Source organism: Argiope bruennichi, chromosome 10 (genome assembly GCF_947563725.1).
Source record: "Argiope bruennichi chromosome 10, qqArgBrue1.1, whole genome shotgun sequence".
Classification (NCBI taxonomy): Eukaryota; Metazoa; Arthropoda; class Arachnida; order Araneae; family Araneidae; genus Argiope; species Argiope bruennichi.
This window is the reverse complement of record NC_079160.1, coordinates 78344850-78358973: the sequence shown is the minus strand read 5'-3', so window position 1 is coordinate 78358973 and position 14124 is coordinate 78344850. Positions and strand designations below refer to the sequence as shown.

The window sequence follows — 14124 nt, the reverse complement described above, 5'->3', positions numbered from 1 at the left end:
GTAATTATTTTTTGATTTTTGTATCTTTTAAAGGCATAAAGACCGCAGTTCAAGCCTTTTTGAACGTATTATTAAGATTACTATTAATGATTTTAATGATGACTATACTAACGTACTATTAATGATTCTTGTGCAAATACATTTCTTTCTCGGAAAGTAAACGATTTTTCTTTCATTTACTGAATTTCCTATTATCTATATCCTTAATGACTTAAATAAGTGCAATTTAATAAACTACTAATCATTTACCAATACATAAAAATAAATAAGGAAATATATATTAATAAGAATAACTTACTGCATACTAATTTGCATCTATTCCAACTACAGATTCATAGCTTTGCTGTATTGCTGTAAAATAAAACAAAATTTTATTAATTTGAAATTAAATGAAATATGTGAATATTCATTAAAATTAATGCATACCTATTTTTTGAAGAAAAAATAGCATGATATTAGCATGAGTTTTCATGCTAATATCAGATGAAAGAAGTATTTACAGTAAAAATAATTTAATCAAACATTTACAACTCAAACTTAAATGTTTGTTTGAGACTTCGAACCATAATAGTATCCTTTAAATTCTTAATTCAGTGATATTAAATTATTATTTGTTTGCATCTTTGTTTGTTTGTTTTTTCAGAATCAATTTGTTCTCTTTACTCATATAATATAGTCAAAATCTCAAAAAAAGTATTTTGTTTAAATATTCTTTTCTGGGAATTCATCATTTTAGACAGCAATAAGATATTATACCTTAATTAAAAAGTATTTATTTCATTCAAGTGACAAGGTTTTTAATTTTCTCTATGTTAAAGAGGTCAACTTTATAAATTTCAAAAATTTAAGTTCTGTACCAATAAATTAAAAATAATAACTAATTTTTATCCTGTAATCTTTTTCGAATTTTTGGTACAGAAAAGTTTTCTGATGCCATACTAAACCTATACATGTTTACATACATATTTATATTATACACATATTTTATAAAAATATTAAGAGATAGTAAATGAATAATGTATAATAATAATAGTAGTAAATTAATAATGTATAATAGTAAATGAAATGAAATGAGATAATTGTAAACTATTTTTAGAATCAACTTCGTACATTAAAAATCCTTGATTACCGAGTCTTTAAAATCCTGACAATAAAAAACTGAATATATTTTTTGCTACTTTATTTTACTATTTTCATCTAATGTTATTATTTTAGGGTAATTAAAATTGTTAATATTTTTATTTATGGTAATAAAAAGGACGATTACAGATTTATTGCTTTTTATGAAGAAATTTTTTTATATTTATTTTGAAATTAATTGTTTTAGTTGTCGTAAGCGTTTCCCCCTCTTTTTTTCAATTACTTTTGAGTCATTTTTATTGGTGAATTAAGATACATTTTTAACATATGTTTATAACTTTTATTGTCTGGATGGATATTGCGAACTCAGATAAAATAAAAAGAGAATCATAGCTAAAATTATTTGAAAGTTGCTTTTTTCTTAATTTAATCTTTTATAAATTGTTAACTGATTAGTATTCTAGAAATTTTAAATCGATTTTTTTTCACTATTTTCAAAATTTTACTTATTTTAATTTTTTTTACAAACATTTATATAAATAAATTTTCAATATCTAATATTTGCTCTCATTTATCTTATTTTTTTTATCTAAATTTTTAAAGTGCAAATTTTTGGAAAGCCTCTTCGTTTGTTTCTAATATCTATCTAAATTTCTTGACATTTAATATTCTCCTCTTCGCATTTCAATCTGAAAAATAAGGAAAAAGAATCGGAATATTCTTACCATTAAAAATATACCTATTTTGCAAAGGAATAATTAATGCATGCACATTTGACAATGACAATGTTTTGACATGTTTACTCTTTTAATATTAGGATAATCTTCGTAATAAAGATACTACAAAATAACTTGAAAATAGTTATTTTGTAGTTTATTTTCCTCTGAGTTTTTGAACTGATTAGTTACTTTGGATTTTATTACCTAATTATCTACTAAATATTAGATATGTTTATCGGTAAAATAATACATGATTTCCTAAAGTAAGGTTATGCAGTTTATAATTAATCAATTATTGTAGGTAATGTAAAAGTAAAACTTATTGGGGAAGGTTTCAGATTATTTTTATTTTGTTACCTATTAATTTTAAAAGAAAAATTTATTTCTAAAAATATTTTTACCTAAAATTGATTTGAAACCTTGAAAGTAAGTTTTAAACGGCAGAATTATAATCATTTCGTGTTTTGAATTATAGGATCATAAATATAAACTTCAGTCATTCTGTTATCTATAAATTCTTCTTTTTTTTTGTGGAAAATCTTGATTTAAAAACATTTTGGAAGGTGCGTTCTTTTACATTCTTGGAACTGTTTTGTTTTCACTTCTATGATAATTAGAAGTCAAATTAAAAACATTTTAATATAGTTTTACAACTGAAAAGAAAACTAAATATTACTATAATATAAATAAACCTTTTCATTGTTTTTATTTAGGTTATTTAAAGTTATTTGCTTCGTTACGATATACTAAATATTATTTTGGAGTACTTTCAGCATAAATTTATTAGTTTTTGATGGCATTAAAAAATTTATATAATTATGAATCACTGAACAATCTTCAATTTTGCTGATCCTGAAATCTTTGCCAATAAACGCATAGAAAGGTTATAAATGAAATCAACGAAGAACATATGAACAATTGATGAAATCATCTCTAGATAAGTTACATTTTCAAGTTAATTGACTGAAGAAATATTAAAATTATTACCAGGGTTAAGCTGTATGAAATATCTCAATAATAACTCACTAGTCACGAAAAAAATAAACAAAAAAATCTCTAAAATTTAAAATTTTGAATTGAATTACATTCGATAAAAGAAAGAAGTATTAATTCTGGAGGAATTTACAAAAAAAAAATCATTTTATTTTCTTGGTTTCTTTGTAAAAATAGTATTTCTTTTAAAAACACAATTTTTAAAAATGTGTTTTTTAAAATATTTTTTATTTTATTTTTAAACATGATTACTAAAAAAAAGTTGAAAATTTATGCTGAAATTTAGCTTGCATTCTGTTTCTAATATAGTAGGGGAAATGAATCAAACTATACTCAAACAAGAACTATTGTAAAGTTATGCAGATTTTAATTTCGAAAAAGACAAAATTCGAAAAAAAAAAAAAAAACCTATTTTTTTATATAAAAAAAAATTGTATTTTGTAATTTATTAATAATTTTTTTTCAGTCTCGAGTTAATATATCTATGATAAGATACAGAACAATATGCTATTCTGGTTATTGGGCCTGAATGAGGATGTTTGAAAAAATGTCACGAGCAAAAAAAAAAAAAAAAAAATTGCAAATGTTTAAAAATATTTTAAATATTTGAAATTTATTTAAACAATAAAGTTATAAAATCAAAATATTTAAATTAATTAAATAAACATAATTAAGTTATAAGTTTTTTGTAATATATATTAATATTTTGCAAGCATTTGAAATTGGTAAAATTTTTCTGAAAATATCATTATTTTAAGGAAGATCTGCTAATGTGATTGGATAACTTAATTCGAATCTCGTTTTGTTTAAAATAATATAACAATTCAATATAAAACGGTTATAAAATTGATTTAAAAAAAGAAAAATTAAAATGATTTAAGGATAATGATAACAAAAGAATTTGTTGTAAGTGACATTTTTTTTTTTAAATTTTAACATTTTTCTTTAATCAAAAAGATGGTATTTTATTCCTAGTAAATACTAAACAAATATAGTAAGTAAAAAAAATATTATTTTAAAGCTAATTTACTTTTCCGGCAAATTTTTACTCAATGTAAAAAAAAATTTGATTCAATCATTTCCTCTTGAATTACCCAAGCTCTAATCAGTAAAAAATAAATAAATAAAAAAAACACCTTGAATTTAATTCCTGGGTGTCCTCAGTTGAACCTCTCCTACACACGCACATCACCATTATTGTACAGCTTCCGCGCATGCGTATCTCATCTAATAGCTTTACATTTCATTTGGACATTCGAGAAGCTTACAATTGTTACTGGGATTTTAAACTAATGAAATGCGGGCGCTGGACCATTCATTGCAGAACATACACTAAAGTTTTTTTAAAAGGCTTCTCATGTTAAGAATCCACGAAAGTGCAATTCTGGAAAGTTAATCCTTCTACGTAGGATTGAAACAAGTTTTACAAGAACTTTAACACTCCAATTGAAGTTTTTTTAGCTTGTTGAAAACAAGAGTGCTCATGTAAGCGTAAACTGTCATTTTTCGACTCATTTCACACGACTTCTTATGAATTTAAAGTTACTATTTCCTGTTTATTACAAAAACTGAATTTGAAAGAGGCTTTGATGCCTTGTTTGGATGGGATATAAATTTTTTATCTTAAAATGGGATTCCAAATATATCACATATGAAATATTAATGCTGTGTAGACAGTAATTGACTTTACTTATTTTTGTCGCTGAGGATTCATTCAATAAATATTCAAATTTTGAATAAACTTTTTTTGATCAAACAAAAAAACCGAAAAAAAAAACCCAACCTGAAATGTGGTTTAGATTTAAAGATTACGTTTCACAAAATATTATGGTAATATTTTTTAAATGCGCTTCTGATAAGATTAATCTCTTTTGTAGACATTAATTTGTTTATATATTATAATAAGTTTTATCACTTTCTTGATACCTTGAAACGTATTTACAGTTAGAGACATATAAGTTTGACAAGGAGGGAAAAATAGGTTATGTATAATAGCGCCGAGTTAAGAAGTCCAGAAAATTGATCCTAATATGCTTAAAAAGTCATTGATAAAAGCTGAAGAACAATTGAATTGAATAATTGAAAAACAGTTTTATTGCTAATTACGAATAACAGATATTTTGTGTATTCAAATACTACATTTGAAATGAAAGTTATTTCGATTCAGGAAATTCTTTCTCTTGAAGATTTAGAAACAAATGTTTTATATTTCGCTATAGCTTACTTCTGAAACAAATATCTTATTTTTTCTAAGGACTATCATGTCCATAATAATGTTCGATGATGAAAATTTCATGAAAAGATGTTGAATTTCATTAATAATTTTGCTGTAATAATTTGGCAACTCAAATTTCAATTTAGATAACTAACAATTTTGTAAGTTAATTTAACATATAACAATTTTATAAGTTAGCTTAATAAACAGCTTTATAAATTAAAATCTCCTCGACATACTTCAATTGAATGCTTTATTCATTATTAAATAGATACACTTTTGGTCTATAAAATTTCTCCAATATATTTTTTAAAAAGTTTTCGAGTTTACATTTTAAAAACATTCTGGAATCGATATTTAGTTAAAAAGTTACTTACATGTTATGTGTTGCGAAATCGTATATATCTCTTGAATTTCAAATGTAAAATTTTATCAAACTTAGAATACATTGGGGAAATTAACTTTTTTGATCTTTAAAATAAATAATATTTTCCATTTACTTTAAAAGTTAATCAAGCTAATTTGCGAAATGTAATAGACACAACCACAATTTTTATTCTCTATTAAAAGAAAAGAATACTAATAGAAATTTACAGAAATATAATTCTAGCTTTCTCCAATTTCATATATGTTTTTTTTCCTAACAACGAATAGATTGTAAATGGGTCAAATGTTTCCAGCCGCCATGAAAAAAGTAATTCAAGTAGCTTTGTAAGTATATCAACATTTTTGTAAGCTCTCACCCCTCCAAAGAATCACTCCAATGTATAAAATAAAATTCATGACTAAATATATTTTAAAATGCTTCATTTAGAAAAATGCATTAGGAACATAGTTACAAAGATTTTTTATTAAACACAGACAAATCAAATTAAATATTGGTTTTCAATCTCTATCAATAATAAAGGAAAATGTTTGCGTCTCTGTGTGGGACTATTAGAATTCTGCATAACATTCTGTTTGATTTACCAAATTTTTGAATTACCAAATAAATGAAAAAGAGCCTGAAAAGGTGCAAATACACTACTTCTGAGAGTTTATTCAAATTTATACAGAATTTTAATTAATTTAAAATTAAGCGAGTTTATGGCATTTTTTCTCAACAGCTTTCGCCGGTATTATTATACATAAATAATTTTTACACCGTTTTGAAATTGAAAAAAAAAAAAAGAAAGAAACTTTATTTTCGGCAATAACGATTTTTCAGAATTTCGGCAAATCTTTGAATAATTTTTTTACAAAATATTTCTTTGTTGTAATCCAAAAATTACGGTAATATTTTTGTTGTTCAGTTTTTGAAAACTAAATAAGAAACATTATGCTAATTGACTCTGAAATTTACTGAGGATTTTTCAAATAAAATGCCACAAATTATTACCCGTAGTTTGAAATATATTACCCATATACTTAAGTTCATAGTGATATTATGATGTCAGGAGACTCATTTGGAGATCCATGTTCACAATAGAAAGAATAAGTGTGTTACTGCTAAAATAGCAGAGCTTTAATGACTGAAAAGGTCAATACAATATGCATTAAAGGTCAATACAATAATGATCAATTACAAAGCACCATTTGTAATTTTTTTCTTTTTTTGAAAATGGCATTATAAAAACAAAAAATACTCTATTGTCATTATGCTTTAAATAGTGCTTTACTTAAAATACTTTAAATTAGCCGATTATTAATAGGATCTCAGCACTGCCTCATTTTTTTGTTGTCACGTTTGTTGTTATGTCCTCTTTTAAGTAATTGCATATTTTCAAAGCTCGAGTAATAAAGTAATTTCATATAAATTGTCCAATAATTTAGGATTCATCAGTTTCATTGCATATGAATAAAACTTAAAAGTCTAGTACTTAGGGAACAGAGTAAGGCATCTTTATATTGCTTTAAATTAATAACTTTTAATGATTTTTTTTTTAGTTATGAACTGCATTTTGTGAAATTATGTTTTTTAAACTAGAATAGAGTTTGCTTGGATTGCAACATTTTAAATTGTTTATTGAGAAAAGAGTGCTTTTAAACTATTTGTAATGTGAACACTTTTGGAAGGCTTTCAAAGTATAATTTAATATTTTTCAAGCTATGAGAACAAAGATGTTTTTGTTCAGTTTAATACATACCTTTATATTTAATTACGTCATCATTTTTAATGAAGAAATAATAAGGTATAAATAAAAATATATGCACACCCACAAACACCCACACACACTTTATATATATATATATATATATATATATATATATATATATATATATATATATATATATATATATATATATATATATATATAAAGAGAGAGAGAGAGAGAGAGAGAAGTAATTACATAAGAAGGCGACAAAAATAAGATAGATTATCAGAGAAATTCTATAATGAAATATTATTCGCGATTCCAATTAGCCATAAATTGCCATCGCATTCCAATAAACCCATTGTTTCTATTAAAAAATTATATATATTTTGAATTTTCATTTCAATGTTCCATTTTTTTTTCTAATTTTTTATCATTATTTTACAGCATTTTATCAATTTCATAAATTTAATTTCACTCAGATCATTACAAATTTCAAACATTCTAATATATTGGAAACCTATTATCTTATTCAATCGTTTAAGCTAAGATTTCTATTTGTTTGGCGTTGATGAAATATGTGATGAAATGGCTCAATCGATATCTCATTATCGGTGAAATGAGTGACACCTATTTAAATTCTATTTCAAATATCTTCTCTATATCTCTTAATATTTCTATAGCCTTGTAATTCATAAGTTCACTGCCGCATATAACCGCATTTTGGCTCATATAATGGATCCTAAAGATGCTATGCCAAAATGAGATTTCCAGCTGAATCGCTTTATCAAACAAGATTTTGTGACATAAAGTGACAGATTCTATGATTCAAATTCTCAAGTTTATATCGTCTATTTCATTGTTACAGTTTCTTTACTAGTCGCCTTTGGAGGCCAACTTATTCGCCAGTGATATTAATTATATTTAATTTCAGTTAAATCGTTTGGATATAACTTCATATCCATTCATATCCATGATTCCACAATTTGTCTCATTCTATTAAAAACATAAACGCGCTGTCCATATGTCCTTTAAATTTCAAGATATTATAAATTAACTTTTTTATAGGCAAATGTTAATTAGAATACTTCTCCTTTAACAATGGCAGAAAATCGCGAAATCAGATAGTTGAGGAAATAATAGAAACGGTTTGAATTTCAGACCAATAATGCAATATTTTGGCGGAAATTAAGCAAATATATATATATATTTTTTTAATTCTGAAAATTTGGAAAAAAATCATGTAATTACTAAATTGGTATCATTAAAAAGATAATATTTTAAATTTTGAAAGGTTATAAAAATATTTTGGTGCAAAACCATTTTCAGAAGTCATCAAGATAAAGTCCCAAAATAAGTTAATAAGTTAAAATTCTAAATAGTTTTTTTAATAAAATTTCCCAAGGTACAGATTTCTACCCTCCGAGGTATATATTTCGCCAAATTTCGTAGAATTATGTCAAATGGTATGGACTGTAGAGCTCCAATGCATCGGGCACACACATGCGTTAATCTTTATTATTAGTAGATATATTTGAAAGTTAAAAAACGAATGTTGGAATCATTGGACCATTGTTATCATACCTAGATTTTAGCCTGGATATCCTTTGCATCTTTTATATGAATAATTGTCAACATTTCAATTTGTTGTCTACTATAATATTCAGTTACCTAAATCAAGATTATGTTTATTCTAAATTTATTTGCTTTATCTTGATAAAAAATGCGATAAAGTGCATCGATCGACAATCAGCTGTTATGAATGAAACTCACTGAAATTCTATTGCATGTTGGCGATTATATGTGTTAACATTATTACTCATTCAATCTAATGAAGCCTTGCAATTCCTTAGTCCACTACAGCTGGTATGTTTGTTTTAAATTTGTTATTTACTTTAGTTCGGTAAAATAAAGCCTCAATCGACAATCAGCTGTTATAAATGAGACCCATTTAAACTCTATTGCATGTTGGCGATTATATCTGTTAACATTATTACTCATTCAATCTAATGAAGCCTTGCAAATTCCTTAGTACACTACAGCTGCTATGTTGGTTCTAAATTTGTTATTTACTTTAGTTCGATAAAATAGTGTGCCTCAATCGACAATCAGCTGTCATAAATGAGACCCATTTAAATTCTATTGCATGTTGGCGATTGTATTTGTTAACATTATTACTCATTCAATCTAATGAAGCCTTGCAATTCCTTAGTCCACTGCTGGTATGTTTGTTCTAAAATTTGTTATTTACTTTAGTTCGGTAAAATAAAGTGCCTCAATCGACAATCAGCTGTCATAAATGAGACCCATTTAAATTCTATTGCATGTTGGCGATTATATTTGTTAACATTATTACTCATTCAATCTAATGAAGCCTTGCAACTCCTTAGACCACTACAGCTGGTATAGCTACATAATGGGCAGGATAATGGATCTTAATGAATAAAAATAAAATCTACAGCTCAATCATTTTCCCCAGAAAAATTTTAGTTTGCTTTGAAAAAAAATGGATGTATTGAAAAAGAATACTCATCCTACAACGATAAAAGATTCCGTGATTTAAATCCTCACATTTATACCACCCATTAAATTTTTCTCCATCGAGTATTTTGTTTCTTTATATTTGGAAGTTAGAAGAAAAAAACCCCAAATAGCAGAAATTCAATAGACTTCCATTATTTTCATACCTAGCTTTTGATTTGGATTTCTTCTGCATCTCTTTATCTTACGAGGCTTTGTTGTATGAAGAGCAAATATAGAAAAAAAAATGCACGTTCAATATTTTTCCGTTTAAAATATTTGTAATCTAAAGTTCTACTCCACCCAACAAATAGAGATTGAAAGAAGACACACAGGGGAGGTTTCGAACAAAACCGCTATTATTCCAGAGGCACGTAGTTCTTCCTCCTCCTTAATCAGGACCACAATCTGAATACCTCCTTTTTGTCGATCCTATTGTTATCGAACTTCTAATTATTTTTGTGTTTTGATCTCGAATAGGGACGGAAATGAGAAAGAAGAAATGAATGAAAAAAAAAGAAGAAAAGAAAAAGGTGAAATTCTTGTTGGGAGAAAATTTGTTTTGAGAGCGAGATGGAAGAGAAAATTTCTCACTTATCATTGGACAGTGTAAACAAATCCCCTAAGCGATGCGCGTGTGGAAACTATACGCGAAGAAGGAAAAAAAAGCGAAATAAAGTATTATAATAATAATCTTTCACTCCCAGAAGAGTTGGACGAAGGCAATTTATCGCTACTTAAAAGAAGGAGAGTCTAGTTCCCGAAATGAATTTTAAGCTGCTCCAATATTTCATACACACGCACACACTCAAAAACTAATCATAATTTCAAATATGCTTCGCGTCACTGACAAAAGGAAGTATATACCGGTGGAAAAAAAATAAGCAAACAAAATACATTTTTAAGTAGATCCGGACAACAAAAGAGAAATCTTTATCATTAGGATCATGGCTGACAACTTGTAAAACCCTTATTATTTAAATTCACTTCCTACTACTCTTCCCTGTGAACACCATCATTCTTATCAGCAAGAGTTCTGTTGTGTGTGTAGCGACTGAAGCGCCACCGATGGCGGAGCGTGTAATCTTCCACGCGCAGATTATGCTACATATTGAATGCGAAAGCTCGTTTTCCTTATTTACTTAAAAACTCCTTGCTCGTGTGAAATATCTCCTGACTTCTTATTGGCCGAAAGAACGAAGGGTTGTTCCTCTAAGGCAGGCATTCTCATCTCTCTTTTGTACTTTTTCACTCTCCTTATTTATGTTTTTTTCTTTTACTTCGTCGTCGTCGTCATCTTCTTCTTAGTACTTTTGTTTTCTCTTTCTCACCCCTTTCTTCTCCTTTACTCTCTTCGTCTTCTTCTTCTTCTTCACACTTTTTTGAAGTCATACCCGGATTGAGTTCTCGCCACGACTCTCGAGTTTTTCCGCCAAATATATGTTTTTTTCTCTCCTCTTCGGCGTGTGTATGTTTTTCGAAGTTGTAGCGGGCAATGAAAGGGAAGGGGGGTACACAGTGTGAGAAAAAAAAAGAAGAAGAGAGTGGTAAAGGGGGTGGAAGGCCGAGATGAATGCTGAAGCAAGGAGCAGTTTGGAGAAAATTTAGAAAAATGTTTTAAAGAAGTGAACGTTATTTCTCCCGCGGTATTGTCGCGCGGACACATAGCTCTTCTAAAGAGAATAGTTGAGAAATAAATAGTTTTCTCTCTGGCGTTCGAACTCTTCGGGACTCTCTTTTTTTGGAGAAGAAATGGGCCTCGAAGGGGTCTTCCAGAGGTTCTAACGTGACTTTTATGGAATGAAAGGAGGCCGTTCTGCTCCCAAATGCGCTGTTGCAACTCAGTGATCCATCCTGATTCAGTTTGGATGATGGTTTCTTCGGATTGCAGGGGAGAGTGGAATGCTGGATAATGGTTCATTAGAAGCCTTATGGATCATTAATTGTGATTTAATGCTCATTGGATTGCCTGATTTTTTTTTCGGGAGCTCATCATTATGCTGGGAATGAAATGGTGGGCATAAAATATATAATACTTTTAAGGAAAGATAATTTATTCTAATAGTGTATTAATACTGATAAAGGGGTAAATAAATTTTATTGAATTATAACTAAATGATTTAGAATAGATTTCCATTGTAAAGTTACATTTTTCAGATAATTCATATATTTTTTTTACTTTCGAATTTCAACTTTTTTTTCTAGTAGTTGAAATGTTATATCAGTAAAATTTCAGAATTATGAGGCTTAAAGATTTATTTGTATGTTGTCTGTGTGCTTATAGAAGATTAAAAATCATGAAAACTGCTGTATGTGATAAGTCGTTAAATCTACAACAACCAAATTTTCATATAATCATTTCTTGAGCAGTAGAAGCTCACCAAGAAAAGATTTTTTCTCAAAAATTTAATTAGGTACTTAATTAAATATTAATCTAAATATTAACCTTTTCCTCGATATCTTCACAATATTGGCCAATGATTTTTACACAGTTTTAAATTCACTCAAACACACATACATATGCTCACACACGTACGCACATACAATCACTTTTCAGTGATATCAAGTTTATGCTCAAAAAATTTTTTTCTAATAATTATTCAAAATATAATTTAAGTATATTTAATAGCAATATTCTTCATTGCTTTTACGATTGAATTTATACAAATGTGACGATATTAAATACAATTCTTACACGCATTATGGCAACGTATAATATAATATAAAGATAAACTAATCAATCTTAAAACATTAGCATGCTAATATGCCTCCGACTAGAAGTATGAATACTCTTTGATTTTTAAATTTTATTTACGTTATTTAGAATCAGAATAACAAATTGAGTAATTCATATAATGCAATTAGACTCCTGCCACGGATTTAATTTGTCATTTTACCACACAATAGATAGATTTTTTTATTGCATGATTCCATATTTAAAATTATTAAAATCCCATATTAAATTATTATTAAAGGAGAAACACAAAAGTAAGTGAATTATGGTAAATAATAGACAGAAAATTTCATTTTCTAAAGAAAATAAATGTTGAAAAACATTTCCCTTTGGTTCTTCTGAGTCCCTATTTCGACTTTTTTTTATTTCCTGTTTCTGTAATCTAAAAGTTAAACACATACTTAGAAATGATTGTGGATTAATATTTGCCCAGTTGTGGATTAAAGCTTTCTTATTTATAAAATTTGTCAACTTTAAAGTGAAAAGCTTCATCCTTCAAATGGTATGATTGCTTCACATAATTCGTCTGCTATCTTCGACGGCAAAAATGACAATAAAGACTTTGACCAAACGTAGAATTTTACATATAACAAATGTTATTTGTTTGACTTCTTTATACTTCGATGAGATATTATAATTTCGATCCCTACTATTATGCAGAAAAAAATTATGCAATATTAAAAAAACAAAAAAAAAAAAAAAAAAAAAAAACGTGCGATTTTATTGATTACTTATTAAATTTTATGTTCATTTTTTATATTGTTTTCTGTTTTCTTGAGAAATGAATAAATAACATTTAACCATATGAAGATAAACATGACAGTGATTCATCCTGATTCAGTTTAATTCATGGTTTCGGTAGAAATGAAATATGATTGGAATAACGGCTCATTAGAAGCTTTATGGATCTTTTTGCTCACTGGAACAAAGCTTCTTTTCTTGGCTCATAATTATGATGAGAAAGAACCATCCTGATATTCCAAGAAAAATAATTTTTAATAGGGAGATTATATTAAAAGTAAGATTAACAGAAAATCATCCTGATTCAGTTTAATTCATGGTTGCGAAGGAAATGGAATGTGATAGAATTAATGGCTCATTAAAACCATTATGTATCTTTATTGCTCATAATTATTGCCAATTGGAATGAAGTGTCTTTCCGTAGCTCATAATTATGATAAGAGGGAAACATCCTGACAGTCCAAGAAAAATAATTTTTAATAGCGAAATTATATTAAAAGTAAAAAAAAAGTAAGATTAAGTGAGATTCATACTGATTCAGTTAAAGTTCATGGCTTCCGAAGAAATGGAATGTAATAGGCATAATGGCTCATTAGAAGCTTTACAGATCTTTATTGCTCATTGGAACGAAGTTTCTTTCCGTTTCTCATAACTATGATGAGAAGAAATCATCTTAACAGTTTAAGAAAAATAGTTTTTAATAGAGAGAATATATTAAAAGCTTTTATGCCTCAATTAAGACAACAAAAAATATGTGCATACATATTGATTATATGTTAAATCTTATGTGCACTTTTTCATTATTTTCCCTTCTCGTGAGGAATAAATAAATAGTATCTAATCATATGAATATTTACATAACAGAGATTCATCCTGATTCATTTTAATTCATGGCTTTAGTAGAAATGGAATGTGATTGGAATAATGGCTCATTAGAAGCTTTATGGATCTATTGCTCATTGGAACGAAGCTTCTTTTCGTGGCTCATAATTATGATGAAAGGAAATCATCCTAATAGTTTAAGAAAAATAGTTCTTAATTGAGAGA

General features: G+C 27.1%; 1 long non-coding RNA gene across 2 annotated transcripts in view; it reads right to left on the bottom strand.

The window, feature by feature from the left end:
- Positions 1-14124, bottom strand: part of LOC129988897 (uncharacterized) — a 185757-nt gene that overhangs the window by 158957 nt on the left and 12676 nt on the right. For both annotated transcript variants that reach the window (XR_008785698.1, XR_008785697.1), the window contains exon 2: positions 299-351. This is a non-coding gene — a long non-coding RNA (uncharacterized LOC129988897). The remainder of the gene's footprint in view (positions 1-298; positions 352-14124) is intronic.